The 13,936-nt window shown below is 36.0% G+C and overlaps 1 protein-coding gene across 1 annotated transcript in view; it reads right to left on the bottom strand.

Moving 5' to 3' along the window:
• RAB27B (RAB27B, member RAS oncogene family) overlaps positions 1-7,212 on the bottom strand; it is a 127,174-nt gene extending 119,962 nt beyond the window's left edge. Inside the window, exons 1-2 of the mRNA XM_019721990.3 lie at positions 7,093-7,212; positions 6,887-6,960 (exon numbers count right to left, since the gene is read on the bottom strand). The gene's annotated coding sequence lies outside the window, so the exon portion shown is untranslated. The remainder of the gene's footprint in view (positions 1-6,886; positions 6,961-7,092) is intronic.
• Positions 7,213-13,936: the final 6,724 nt, after the last annotated feature.

The following is a 13,936-nucleotide window of genomic DNA, read 5'->3' as shown; positions in this document are numbered from 1 at the left end:
TTAAAAAATAGTTTATAAAAGAGAAAGGCAAGATAATAATTAAAACAGTTTAGATAAAAATATAACGCCTACAATATTCATAATGCAGATAAACCATTTTGGTATTCCATCAATAATGAATTCTTTTGGTACTTATTTTATGCAGTGATTAAAATATTTTCTGTACTAAGAAAATAAAGGATATTGCAATATAGACCATCTTAAATCCAGTGATGAGTTAATTCTAACCTTGAAAATGAGATTTATCCACAGGGCATAATAGTTATGAGAATAGGCCCAGCAGAAATTTGGCTTCAGAATCAGAATCACAGATTTACTAAAAACCAATTATTTATTTGGTTATCATGAAGATGTGATTGAATGGGAAAATTTCAAGGGTGCTCAGTTCAGAAATCGGGTTGTTTTATCTAAACCCTTACACAGTACCCTGGGTAGAAGGTAAAAAATATACCTTGTCAGAAATAATCCCATGAGATGCATGGATAAAAGTGAAGTTTTTAATGGGATCAAACAAGAATTAATAACTATTGTTTTTATTAATAACTATGTTTAAGATTAGACACTATTTTTAAAATTTTCAAGTCTGGATTATATTATCTTTTGTTTTGTAGATGGCTAATTTGAACTGCATACATTTCTTATTAAGTAATATTAACTGTGTGGTATTGATCTGTCATTTGTATTGTTAGCAAACTAACAATATGTGCTTTGTATTGTTAGTAAATTTTTATGCATAAAAAGAATGTTTACATAGATTTAAAAAGAATAATTTTATTGGTTGCAGGTGTCATATAAAACCTTTAGATTGGGATTATAAATTGCATTGTTCAAATTCTCTATCCTAATTTTCTGAAAGAATTTTGGTAAAGTCTCTCATTGTCACTGTGGATTTGTCAATTTCTCTGCTTTTTATGAGTTTATACTATTTTAGGTTGTGTTATTAGGTACTTACAGGTTAGGGATAGATATTTTTCTTGTGAATTGTATGCTTCATCATTATTTAACAACCCGTTTAAATCCTAATTCTGCTTTAAAATCTATTTGCCTACTATGATTATTGCCACTCCAACTTTAGTAATTATCTACCTGTTATTCATGTATTGCATTTATTCCTCATTTAATGATATTAATTTATTACTAAAGTTCAATACATTGAAATAAAGAAACTGAGACCTAAATAGATCAAGTTACATTTCCAAGGTCACATGCAGCATGACAGAGCTGTAGATATATTTTAATACTAGCAGCACTAAGTCTCATGAACTTAAATTTTACTTCCTTACCTGACCCTCTCCACTGCTTTTGTCACCTCGTCAAAGGCCTTTGCTCTTTCCTGGTTTTGCACAAAGAGAGATTTTAGTCTGAGTTTGACAGTTTGTCTATGGCTGCCTCTCTGGAAGATTCCTTTTTCTCCTACAAGGTCAGGAACTAGGCCAAATGAAATCTAGATCTACCAGGGACTTGCCTCCACCACCACCACCACCAACCAGGCCTCTTTTCAATGCCAGTGTCTTTCATGCTTTTGTTTTAGTTTTCTATTTTGGATTCTGTCTGATCAAGTAGCTTCAAGAACATTTAGCTGATGATCCTGGATTAATATTTTCCTTTGAAGTAACTGGGACAAACACTGTTGAATCATTTTGCCCCTCTGATCACTGCATTGTGAAGATCAATAGGCGGCAAATATTTAAAAGGCAACCCATAGCAAATTTTCCACTTAATTTTTTTTTTTTTAAATATTCTGGTATGGAATACACTTGGTTGTTTGTGGGCAGGCATATACTTTATGGCTGCACACTGATGAGATGACAAAATTCCAAAAGTGTTTAGATGTGAGTCATTACAAATATCAATGAACTACCTCCTTCATCAATGAACTTGCTTCTTGAACTTGAGCCTGAACCTTGTGCTGGGCAGTAGGAAGAGCCATGTTCATCTCACCGAACATTTCAAGAAGTTGTTTGACAGACCAAGTTGTTTGACAGACCAAGTTTAGTAAGCAGTCCTGCCAGAGGACATGTGTCTAACCTCCTTGGAGGTGGTCATCTCAGTCCAGCATTTTCTGGAAGGGACACCTTAATTGATCCCCACTCACCATCATGTCGGTGCATTCTGAGGAGACAATCACAAATCTACCATGACTGCATCTAACACAACTCCTAATTGAGACACGGCCTTTAAAAGATTCAGGAACAATACTCTCTCTTTCTGCCGTCTATGGGAGTGGCTGCCTTTTCTCCCTCAACATGTGTGATATAGAATCATCAAAAGAATTTAAGGAAAGGGGCACAGGAGTGACAAAATAGGTCAATGTTTTTTTATTTGACTACTATTCAAAGGAGTAAATTCATAAAGTTAAGGCAACACTCTATAAGTCATTATGGCCATGGACACTTGAAATATTGTCATGGACACTCCACATTTTATCTTAAAGAAAAGCTCATTATTCTCAAAACTCTGTAAAGTTTTATGAAGGGAATGAAATGCTCAAAATTTCAAGGTTTAGGAGTGACACAGGATGGATTTAAAGTGCAGCACATTAGCACAAAGTCTGCCCTCTTTCTATCATAGCACACTGCCACTCACTACTTAGCTGCCTCTTGCAGTCAGATTTCTGATGATGTGTCACTTTTTCACACACACACACACACACACACACACACACACAATCACAAAAAAAGCCACCAAATCATTCTTTATCATAGCACTCTCCTCTAATTTTTAGTACCTATCAGATATATTCTGGTTCATTTAATTTGTAATAAGTTAAATAACAATTTTAAAATAATTTTTCACTGATTCCAAAGGGCAGACTATAATTATTACACTATATTTTTGGGAATAGCAAAGCTTATTTGCAACTTAAATATCTATGGAGTCATGATTAATATTTATCAACAGTTTCCTTTGAGGTCTTAACTTCTTCCTTCTTCAATCAAAGACATAAGTGGAAGGGAATAAGAGTATATTAGTGGTGTCTCTTGTTCACATCAGTTATAGTTATGTGAACCAGGAAGGACAATTAAAACAATGTTTTGGATACATTTGCTTATCAATAATGCATGGCACACATTTCATATTGTTAATTGGCCTTTTATACTCAAAGTCTGACTCTCATATATTTAAAAGCTTTCTGCTGTACCTACAAACTTATTTCTTAATAAGTAAAATCAATTTCAGGAGACAAGATTGTTGCTTTCGAGAAAACCTTCTTCCCAAAATGATATGAATAATAGTTTACCCCTTTTGCTAAACTTCAAAAAAAGAAAATACATAACTTATCCCTTCTGGTTCACACAACCATAATTGATGTGGACATGGCATACCCCTATTATGCTCCCTTTCCCTTCCCTTGAAGTCTTTTATTTAAGAAGAGAAAATCATAATTAGATTTCTAAGAAATTCTCCTTAGATATAACTCCTATTTATTGTGGAGTCATGCTTGTATATGCGACCAACAGATTTTTAAAAACTCATGTTAGCATTGATTCAGGACAAATCAATGATTGTTTGTCATTTCTTTATTTTTGTTTCTTTATTCCTCAACAAACACTAAAGGCTTCCCACAGGCTTACCATGAAAATGCAGCTGCCTTATTGAATTTTCTGGGACTTCTACTAGGAGACATCTTTTTTATTGAAAGCAGAGGTGCTCAGAAAACAAAAATAAAAGTAAACTGAAGTGCTAGCACAAGTTTTGCTGATGTTCCTTTTCTCCCTTCACATTAGCTCCTTCCACGTGATTTAAGAATGTAAAAGCTGATTTCCATAGTGGCTGCGCCAATCTGCAATTCCACCAACAGTGCACGAGGGTTCCCTTTTCTCCACATGACTAATTCGAAAACATTTATGTACCCCTATGTTTATTGCAGCACTATTCACAACAGCCAAGACATGGGAACAACCAAAATGCTCATCGGTAGATGACTGGATTAAGAAATTGTGGTATATTTATACAATGGAGTATTACTCGGCCATAAAGAATAAAATCTTACCATTTGCAATGATATGGATGGACCTAGAAAGCATTATGCTAAGTGAAGTAAGTCAGATGGAGAAAGACAAATACCATATGATCTCACTTATATGTGGAATCTAAAGAATAGAATAAATGAAAAAAATAATCAGAAACAGTCTCAGAGACATAGGGGAAAACTGAGGGTTGCTAGATGGGAGGGGGTGAGGATGAGGGGGAAGGTAAGGGGATTAGAAAGCACAATCAGTAACCATAAGATTGCCATGGGGATACGAAAGACATTTTGGGGAACATAATTGATAATGTTGTAAAGATTTTGTAGGGTATCTGATGGACACTTGTCCCATTTGGGAGACCACCTCAGGGACAGTGTAGATGCCTGATCACGGAACTGTACACCTGAAGCTGAAGAGCAATGAATGTCAACTATAATTTAATATATATCGTCACAGGATGTGGAGTACAGCATAGGGAACAGAATCAGTGAAATTGTAACAGCTATAAATGATGTCAGAGGGGTAGTAGATTGGGGTGGTGGGGTTATCACTTTTTGAGGGGTGTAAATGTCTAACTGTCACACTGTTTTGTATACCTGAAACTATTTTAAAAAATGTAAAAGCTGTCTTTTCCCACCTCCTTCTTAAATGTTTTACTAAGCACCCTATTCATGTGAAATATATTGTTCTTTGGGGGGGAAAAAAAATACTGCTGAGGGGGAAACCCATGTGACCAGACTGGCTATTTGCTGAATCTCTTTTTAAATAAAAATATGTATGTTAACATTAATTTTGTAGAGCTATCTACTTTACTATTGTCCGTTAAATCCAGATAATAATGATATTCGCCTAGATCTCCTGGGCAGTGAGAGACTTTTCAAGGCCTAAGGGGATTATCCTCAGGGATTAAAATCACCAGATAATCACTACTTTCACACTTTAACAAATTAGTTTTACCTTTTGCATTTTCGCCTCAGTTTAAGCCCCACTTGTTTGCCAGCAACGCCGGGCTACTGCTGTGCATTCTTCCCACTGTCTTTGGTCAAGTAGTTCCAGCCAGTGGACTAATTTTAGGACTTAAATTCCAGAAGAAAGTTCATATTCTGAGAATATCAAATTCTGAATATGATCTACGTTCTTGGGATTTGTTTCCCCCCATCACTATCAAATTCAATGAATCTCTAGAATCAACATATAATGACGTTATTTTTAAATTATTTGTGATGAGACATGTATAATGAGTATGACATAAAACTGAAACCTAAAGCTGCAAATTATACGTTGGGCAAAAATTTTCAAAACTAAGTATTAATTTGAAGAATTGACTCATCTTTCCAGACTTGGATTATGGAAACATTTTTTAAAAGAAGAGAGAGGGAGAAACTTTGTTAACAGAAAGTTCATGGAGTTGTAGTATGTTGTTATACCAACTAAAAAATAAATGTAGAAAATTACTTTTGCTTTACAAAATATTGAAAGACTATTATTACCCCCAATCTGATTTCCCTCCCTTCCTCCAGAAGGAAGGCATTGTCTTCAGAAAAGATTTTCCTTGCTGAAGATATATAGCTATCTTAATACATTTTTATATACTTCTATCATTTGTATTTAGAGATGCTGCAAATTAATTGTTGAAGTCATTTGTGATTTTTGTTACGTATTTTAAAATATAAGTAGCATATTTACATGGTAAATATTCAATCAGAGTGTTCAAAATATTAAAAGTATAGAACAATAAAATAAGACTAACCCTCCCTCCCTCATCTCCTGTGTCCTCTTTCTTCTGCAAAATAGAGTTTTAGGAGAATTATAGGTATATGTTCAAAAGTTTAATATTTAAACAATTTGAAATCTCATTTAGGATAAATCAAATATACTATACTTAAAATAAATTTTGAAACATTTAAAGTATTTTAAAAATTATTGTTAAAATGCTTTTCATTAAAGTCACGTTTTCAATATTGATGCCTTGCTCTGAGTCTCAGTTTGGTATTTTCTTCTCTGAAATAAATTAATATCTTAAACTTTCCTATAAATTGACCATAAATAAGGCTCAACATATTATTCATTTTTAAGTATGTTTACCTATTACATTTTATATAAAATACCTAAATTTGATCTAATTTCTAAGGTAATAATCTAACCTAACAATTTGACAAAGCTTTAAAGTTTACAAAGACATTTAATACATGAAATTGGCATCAAGGCGCTAAAAAAGCATTTTCAATTGATTTGTATGATTTCAATTGATTCAAATTGAGAATGTCTGATTTTTTTCTATAGAGTCATCTGCATTTGGGTTTTCTAATAAACTACTCCCTTATCACACATAACCAAATATATTCTTGAACAGGAAAGGAGATCTTAGATTATTGTTTCTGTGTGTAATCTACTAATTGTAGTATTGAGTATAGTATGGCCAAGAGAAAGCAAACTAGAGTTTTTCTTCAATGGCTTTACACTGAGAGGTACAGAATGGTTTCACAGCTTTCTGGCAGCCCACATTTACGGTAAGAGTATTTGGAACATAGAAATAAAGAAAGCATAAAAAGATTCTTACACTGCACCACAGCACTGATTAGAAAGGACAATCTTTGAGCTTTGAACACAGAAAACAGAAAGCAAAGAAGCAAGCCATCTGCAGCCCTGAGCAAAATCTCTTTCCCATCAAAACTCTGCTGCAAATCCAGCTTCTCCTCTTGCAAACCCACAGGCTAGAGGAGGGAACCACTGCCACTCCAAAGTAGAGTTTCAGGCCCATCATTAGTGGTTTCTGTCACTGTCTTGGTGCTTTTCCTTCATGAATGAAATATGCAAATGGAATCTTACATTGGCTCTTTCAATGAGGAAGAGGAAGGTCAAGAAACACAACTAACAAAACCAGCACGTTAGAGATCTGTGACCGATGTACTTACACCTCCAAATGCCTCCAGATTTCAGCCTCTGGGGAATCTAGCCCATTTCTTTATAGCACTGTTGCTTCCATCAGCTGTGGAAATTAACATAAAATAATATAGTAACCCAACAAGTACTGGACAGCATTCCAGAGCATCAGATTAAGTGAACACTAAAGGCGCACTGACGGTGTACAAAATCTGAATGGTAAATAGCAAGTAAATACCTTCCAATCGACCGGAAGGGGGAAGGATGCTGAGCTGCTACAGCTGCTGCTTGCTCTCTTGTGTAACAGCAAAGGCGGCTCAGTCCCGCTGACAGGCTGCGAAGAGTGGCTGCCTATGGGCGTCTGGGCGGTCCTAGCGCCTGCTGCAGGTTAACGCACAAGGTAACTCCGAGAAGCCTATTTCCGGTGACATTTCTGAGGGGTGTCACCAAGTGTTTCAGGGATGCTTGTTAAGCATCAAGGTAGTGGGGCTTGAGTTTGGGAAAACTAATTGGTAAACAGGGTCTGCTAATGTTTCCAGACACTGCTGGTGAAACCAAAAAGGATTATGGATGATCTTGTCCGTTAAATAAATGGTACTTTTGAAAATGTTAAAGCCAGAAGGCATTTAGAAAGAAAACTAATTCGCACATCTACTATATTGACTAATCTGTTTATTTTCTTCCACAACCACCCCACACACACAAATTTAAAAAGTAAAGCGAAAAAGGAATAAAGAAGTAGGGGATTTTTTAAAGTTTGAAACATCTTTTCTTACATTTGCAAAAAGTGTTAAAGGTCTAAAAACCCCATGCTTGGCATATTTGGTTCAAAAACCTCAAAATAAATGCAAGAACAAACAAAAATAGAATTTCAGAAGCTTTTTCTCTAAAAGGCAAAATATACCAGACTCCATATACCACTTCCTTTCATTTTTATTTATTTGCTTCACTCTTTTCCTTTGTAGCACCTTTTCCCACATAATATTCGTGTTTCTTTTTCTTTTTCTTTTTTTCAAACTTTTTAAAATTTATTTTAAGTGTGTTTTTCCAGGACCCCTCAGCTCTAAGTCAAGTAGTTGTTTCAATCTAGTTGTGGAGGGCGCAGCTCACACTGGCCCATGTGGGGATCGAACTGGCAACCCTGGTGTTATGAGCATGGCACTAACCCACTGAGCTAACCAGCCGCCCCATATTTTTAAATATGTTGTCTAACTGCAACATAATCTCTGTGAGGGAATGTGCTGTATTTACTTTTATAGAGTAACACTTTTATAGCCTAAAAGATTGCTCAGCACATAGTAGGTCCTCAGCAAATATTCGTGAAAAGAATAAACTGGACACTAAGCTGACAAATTACACTAAAGAAAATAAGTACAGAAATTAACTCTTAACTGATTAAGTTCAATTATCAGATCTCTTTGAGCAACTGTTTTATTTAAGGGACTGTTAACTGCTATACATTTGCCTGTAAGGAACTTATAATTTAAATGTAAAGAAAAGATATTGTATGAAAAAAAACTGTATGTAATCAAACAAATATATGTACATCTAATATTTGCTATAAGAGAGTGAACACTGTAAGTTAAGATGTGCCGTTTTTGCTAGGGGCTTCTATGTTTTGACATTACGGGTATGGTATTGAGCTGAGGGACTGGGTTTGAGAATTCAGCAGTGGTTTCTTCCCTCCAACTCCCACCCGAATATATAGAGTTTGGTTGGCAGTAGGCAGAATGGTTCAGAAGGGACCAGAATTTAGAAAGTCAACTCCAGTAAGATTTGTTAGCAGAGTAAATACAGATACTAACACAGGTAAGGAGAGGGAGGGCAAGTAGGTGGGTACTGCAGGCCCTGGATCAAAGCCTCACATTGTCAGGGAGTCAGCAGGAAAATGGTCCAGCATCCAAGAGCCATTGTCTTCCCGAGCAAGGAGGGGGCTGGTGGTCTGGGCTTTCAGACTGAATAGGTTACGTATGACAGCCAGTAGCAAGGTATTACTGGCCAATAACAAGGTATGCCAATAAAGCTGAGACTCAGAGGTGCAGAGGCCAAGAGGGGAGAGAGAGAGCGAAGATCAAAGATTAAAGTAAGACTGTCTCCATGGAACACTCAAGGAGGGATTTTCTCATAGAAAAAGTACAGACCTAGAGGCTGAGGGTCAGCCTTGAGCCCAACAGTGAGGGGCACTGATGCTTTTTAAAATCGAAGTATCCAGAAATCAATCAGCTGGATTAATCTCAAGTCATGTGTGGGTCAAGCAGCTATGACTGTGGTTGGGGAAGAACTGCAGAGAGAGGGAGCCATGCTGGTCATTAGAAAGCTGAACCAGAGTAATTTTGCCTCAACGAAAGAAAAATTGCTTTCTTGGGCCCACAAATTGTGATTCAATTGTCTACTGCATTTTTGTCCACTTTTCAATCCAGCAGGTTTTCTGAAATGAGATTATGTTTTAAAAAGGAAAAGACCAGGAGCGGTGGGATGGCTCAATTGGTTAGAATGTGAGCTCTGAGCCACGTTGCGGTTAGATTCCCACATGGGCCAGTGAGCTGCGCCCTCCACACTTAGATTGAAGACAAAGAGCTGCCGCTGAGCTCCAGGTGGGCAGTTGGCGGTGGGCAGCCGATTAGTTCAGTTGGTTAGAGCGCGGTGCACTTAACTACAAGGTTGCTGGTTGGATCCCCACATGGGCCACTGTGAGCTGTGCTCTTCACAACTAGATTGAAACAACTACTTGACTTGGAGCTGATGGGTCCTGGGAAAAACACACTGTTCCCCAATAAAGTCCTGGAAATACACACTGTTCCCCGTCCCCAATAAAATCTTTAAAAAAAAAATTTTTTTTTAAATGTAGTTGTTTAAAAAAAAGAAAAAAAGGAAAAGACCAGCAGCAAAAGGTGCTAATGCACCCTCAGAGATGGGAGTGGCTGTCACTGGCCCAAGAGGGAGGCAGTGCCCCTCTGTCAAGCATCTCTTCGTAGCTACTGATCTTTATGAATGTTGGAGAGCCTCCTGGGGAACCTTCACTATGTCCATGGTTGGGTCTCTGAAATACACTGACATGTCATCTATGGGATGATACCAGGTGGAGGGAGGAAGAATAGGACTGCTGAGAGACATGTCACCATACAGGTATAGACAGATCGATGGAATCATAGATAGATAGATAGATAGATAGATAGATAGATAGATAGATAGATAGATAGATAGATAGATATCAAAAAGACTCAAACAATATAAAAATTTTGATCTAATGGATATAGACAAAAACAGAGAATGAACCTTCTTCTCATACAAATATAGAACAAAGTTGTTCATGTACAAGATCATAAAGCAAGTTGCAAAAGTTTGTAAAGAATCAATATCACGCAGACCATGTTCTTTGACCAGAGTGCAACTGCTTATGTCAGTGACAAAATGATAAATAAAACATTCCTACACAGTTGACAAATAAAGCCACACTTCTCAATAATTCGTGGGCAAAAATGAAAATGATACAGATATTTAAAAATAATTAGAAATGTACAATCACTACATATGGGAGGCTATGAAAGCATACTTAAAGATAAATTTATAGTCCTAAGCTCATATATTAGCAAATACAAAGGCAGAAAATTAAGAAAGGCAATAAATATTAGAGAAGAAATCGATGAAATAGAAAACAAATTTACACTAGAAAGAAATATCAAGAATCAACAAATCCAAAAGCATTTGTTTTTTGGAAAAAGTTAATGAAATTAATATTTGGCTACAGTGATTCAAGTTAAGGAGAGAAGGCACAAAAACCATTTAGAAACACTTTATAAAATAGTAATCAGTTTTTGAAAAATGTACACAGCATCTGTCATATAACCCAGTCATCCCAACTCTAAGTATTTGTCCAAGAAAAATGACAACTATAAAAGGCTTATATGAATTTTCATAATAGCTTTAGTTGTAATAATTGAAACTAGAAAATAACCCAAATGTCCATGAAGAGATGAATGGATAAACAAATAGTGATATGTCCATACAGTAGAATACTATTCAGCAATAAGGAATTACCTATCGATACCTGCAGCAACATAGATGAATCTGAAAGTCATTATGCTGAATTTTGTAAAAAGCCAAACAAGAAAGGGTACACATTATGTGATTTCATTTATAAAAACTGCTAAGGGATGCAAATTAACCTACAGTTGCAGAAATCAGAGCAGTGGTTACTTGGAGATAGAGTAGAAGAAATGATGGATTACAAAGGGGCAAGAGGCCTGTTGGGAATGATAGGTGGCGGACATGTTCATTATTTTGATTGTGATGATGGTTTCACAGTGTTTCCATAGGTCAAAACTCACTGTGTTAGGGCCTGTCCTCAAGAAGTAGATATCACAACAGGACCAGAATGCAACAGATCTAATGGGGGGAAACCTGTGAGAGAAATGGGGAGGGGAGGCAGAGGAGGCTGGGAGAGCCATCAGACCACAGTGCAGAACTGACCCAGGGGTAGGAGGCAGGAAAGTAAAGGAAGCAGGATGGAAAACAGGAAGGTCTTGGACTAGAGCGTAGTTCTAAGAAATTTTGGCAAAGCTGATGCGGAATTCTCTGGGCCCGTCAGTGGAGTCCTGCATCTCGCAGGAATAGCCCTCCCTTAGTTCCTTGCTACATCTGGTCCTTGCTACATCTGGGTAGGAGTAGCCTGTGCGAAGTGTGACCTGGGCCCAAATGCAACGCACAACAGTTAGCAGCGTTAGTCAATTACTCTTTGAGAAGTAGATTCCCACCAAATTAGACACTTTAAATATGTACAATTAATTGTATGTCAATTATGCCCCAATAAGATTATAAAAACAAGAAAGACACAATGGCAGATAGAGGTGAAACATAAAAGCAAAACTATGGCCAACTTTATGCCAGTAGATTTGCAAACTTGGAAATGTATAAATTCCTAGGAAAATGTAATTTATCAAAACTGATTCAAAAGACACAGAAAATCTGATTAGCATTATAAATGAAATTAAAACAAACAAATACCCTGCAATCCAGTAATCCTGTTATGGGATGATACCCACAAGAAAGCTCATGGCAGCAATGTTTGAGTAGTAAAAATGTGAAGCATTTAAATAGACATGAAAAGGAGACTAGACAAACCAGCTGTGCTCCATTTACACAAAGAATATACAGCAGTAAAAATTATAACCTTAACCTATATACAACCAAAATTTGGAAACATATTATTAATTAAAAAATAAATCCCAGAAGACTAAACATGATATAGTATTTATAGAGATAAAAAAGTAGCAGAATTAAACAATATAAGCATTCAAGCAAATATGATAGAGCTATACATTATAAAAAGCAAGGAATTCATAATTAGTCTAGTAATCACTTCTGAGATATGGGGTGAAACATGACATACAATCTATTAGTAATAATCTAATTCTTGGATTTATGGGCATTGATTATATTATTATGCTTTTTACCTTACATACCTCTATCATTAATCCTTTGAATGTAGCAAATAATATGCATCTTCTTAAAAGAGAAATCAGTGGAAATGTAATGGCTGTATGCGATGTCAGAGGGGTAGTAGATTGCGGGAGGGAGGTTATCACTTTGTGAGGGGTATAAATGTCTAACTATTACATTGTTTTGTACACCTAAAACTAATAATAAAAATTTTTAAAAATTAAAAAAATAGAGGTACAAAAAGAGAGAGAGAAAAATCAAGGAAAGAAAAATCCTATTCCACACAGAGGAATCAGCATGTGCAAAGATATTAGAGCAGCACGTTGGAATCATGACATGGAACAAATGAGAAAAAGCAGGAAAGCTACTGAAGCCAGGTGAGCTTGGTATTGGGAAAAGAGAAGCATGGTTCCTGGGCATCACATAGGACCAACACCACTCCTATCTATCATAGCTCACATCTTTTCATCTTGTTAAGAGACAGTCTTCGCAAATTCGACCTTGCTCCTCTGAGCAAGTGCTGATTAGTCATGCTATGACTGCTGATTTCCAAAGGCGTAGCTCACAGAGAGGCTTTTCAGGTTATTCACCATTAATTCAGAATTCATGGATGGATGGAATTTTCCAATTTCTCATGAAGACCAGATAGATTTTCACTTTGCAAACATTATTTAGTATAGCATTTCAATATGTAACTGCATTTCACTTCTCTCACTACAAAATTTCAAATAAAATAGCATTTCCCCCTGGTTACAAAAAAAAGTAATACATTGTTATTCTAGACAATACAGATAAGCCCTGAGTATATAATAAAATTCACTGTGATGCCAGTGCTCAAATGTACATGCTGTTTAAAGATTGGTGTACAAACACATATACAAATATTGTATTTCACAAAATTAGAAATATTTTAGATATCATTTTAAAGCCAGTCATTTTTCCATGTTGTTAATTATTTTTGTTAATATTGTAACATTGTCTCTAATTCATTACATAATATTCAGATATACTAGGAATTGGCAAATCATGACCTGTAGGCCAAATCCAGCCTGTCACCTGTTTTTGTAAATAAAGTTTTATTGGAACAGAGCCATGCTCATTGGTTCATATATTGCCTATAGCTATTACAACAGAGTTAAACAGCTGTGATGGAGACTGTATCATAAAACTATTTTGGACCTTTGCAGTAAAAGTGCCAACCCTTGCTAAAAGACACAACTGAATGGCTATATAATATTTTATATGAATGTATTCTAAATTAACTAATTTCTCATTAGCATACATTTTGACTATTATCCAATTTTTCCTGTTCTGTTCACCTTGGCTCACAAATCTTTTCAGCCATCCTAAAAGTAAAATAAATAGGTCAAAGTAAACTTACTATATAAGGTCTTTGAAACATGTGGCCAAATTGCCCCCAGAAAATACCACCAACCAACATCATGGCTACTATTCAGAATGAAACTTCTGGATGAAATCGCGTTCCCCACTGCATACACATTCTTACCGCCTACTTTTGATCGTTTACTCTTGGTGGTTATGAATGACTTCATCACAATATTAATGACGTGTGTTCAGTCTATCTTCCTCGACCTCTCGCACGCCTTTGACATACTGACCCTCTTTTTCCTTGGATCTGAGGC

Source organism: Rhinolophus sinicus, chromosome 4, assembly GCF_057876585.1.
Source record: "Rhinolophus sinicus isolate RSI-liver-muscle chromosome 4, RSI-T2T, whole genome shotgun sequence".
Classification (NCBI taxonomy): domain Eukaryota; kingdom Metazoa; phylum Chordata; class Mammalia; order Chiroptera; family Rhinolophidae; genus Rhinolophus; species Rhinolophus sinicus.
Note: the sequence above shows the minus strand (reverse complement) of the source record. Positions and strands in the feature narration are given on the sequence as shown.